Raw genomic sequence first — 1,925 nt, 5'->3', positions numbered from 1 at the left:
ACCTACACATAGCCTGAAAAGGAAAAGGTTGCACTGAATATCAGTTTACAACTCATATTAATTAGTCTCTTGACAATGTAATGTACAAAAATATTATCAACTGTGATTCTGCTAAACTTATTTAATAGAAAATTGAGATACTGTGTGAGGGAATAGAAGAAGTTAGATCTAATCAAAGAAGGATCTTGGTGTCACAGTATGAGGGTTTTGTGGCTAAACCTAAGGAAAGTATAACTGAGGTTTTTGAGAGATTCAATAAATTGATTAATGACTTGCAACTTGATAATAAATATTATGAAGCTGAGAAGGTTAACCTATATTTTTTGCTTATCCTTCCTGGCCATCTTGAATAGAAGAATGAAGAGACTTAAGCAGATTGACACTGGAGGTATTATATAGGATTTTGAAAATATATGAGCTTGAGATGCTGCATAGATAGTCATTGAAGGCAAACTAAGGATATGTGGTTGATGGATCTAGTGCCTTGATGGTCAATGACACTACAATGCTTGAAGATGAACAAGAAGCCCAAACTCCAGTCACTCATGCAGTTAGGCAAAAAAAACAAGAAGCCCTAGAAACAAGTCATATTGGAGCTAGAAGAGAATAAATATTACACCCTTGATGAACTAGATGAGATGGATCAATCAATGGCTTACCTTGCCAGAAAATTTTCTAACATTAGGGTGAAAAATCCAAAGTACTTTAAGAGCAAGGAACAAACCTAAAACAACAACAACTGAAGGAAAAATTCAGTACAACTTAGATGGCAAAGGTGGCTACAAAACTGGATCTGTTGACAGAACAAAAATTAGGTTCTACAACTGTGATGAGTTGGGCTACCACTACAAGAAAAACTGAATTAGACATCACCCTTTTAACACCGGTTACCTAAAAAAGCGATGTTAAAAGAGTTTATAACATCAGTTGTAGTTAAATTGTTGTTAAACATGATTTTTGACATCGCTTTTTAACTTGATCCTTGTCTATTCCTGTTTTTAGAAAAATAAAAAAAACACGGGATATTGTTTCCACTATTTTATAAAAAAACACCGGTGAATTTGTATTTACCCAATTTTTTTTCCTTTTCATCTTTCAGTCTCCTCCTCGCTCTCTGTCCCCTCTCCTTCTCTCTCGAGGCACGGGTCACCTCTCACCTTGCTCACCTCGATCTCTCTCCCCCCGCCTCTCTCTCTCTCTCTCTCCCGTATCCCTCTTCCATCCCTCTCACACTCAGTAGCCCTAAATTTGATTACTAATTACAAGCCCTAATTTTGAGAAACACTAAATCGAGCAAGAACTGAAAAACCACACCCCTAAATTGAAATCTACAACCTGAACCGAGTTCTAATTTGTAAGTTATATTTCAATTTTTTTTGCAACTTTGTTTTCATTTTCTTGATTTTTTATCTTCTTTGTACAGATTACTTGGCGGATTTAAAATGATTTAAAATCTTTTCTCAACTCTTGTGAGTCATATTCTATTTAATCTTTACTCTTTACTCAATTGATGTGCATTTATGTGTTATGTATACTCAATAGAGCCCTGTGTATAAAAAATAGAGAAGCCTTGTGTTTTCATAAGGTATACATTCTTTATAATGGAAGAACCCACATTGATACTTTTATTTCATTTGAGTAAGTGAAAGAAGCGGTGAATATATTTGGGGGACTCGATTATTGGAAGCCTCTACCTCATTTCACTAGCTTTCCCCCTCCTATTAAGGTTTTTCATTTTGTTTCTTTTTTTTTAATTTTATATGTCTATTTTTTATGTATCTTTTTGTATTTTTTAATAATTATGTGCCAGTAAAAGTTTAAAAAAACTGAAAAAAAGAAACATTCTTTACTTTACTTGATTTGTTGTTGCTAAATGTTGTATATGTATGCCTAACACTATATAAACTGACATGTATCCTTAAATT

The sequence above is a fragment of the Apium graveolens genome, chromosome 9, assembly GCF_009905375.1.
Source record: "Apium graveolens cultivar Ventura chromosome 9, ASM990537v1, whole genome shotgun sequence".
Lineage (NCBI taxonomy): Eukaryota > Viridiplantae > Streptophyta > Magnoliopsida > Apiales > Apiaceae > Apium > Apium graveolens.
The sequence above is the reverse complement of the archived record's forward strand: the minus strand, read 5'-3'. Positions refer to the sequence as shown.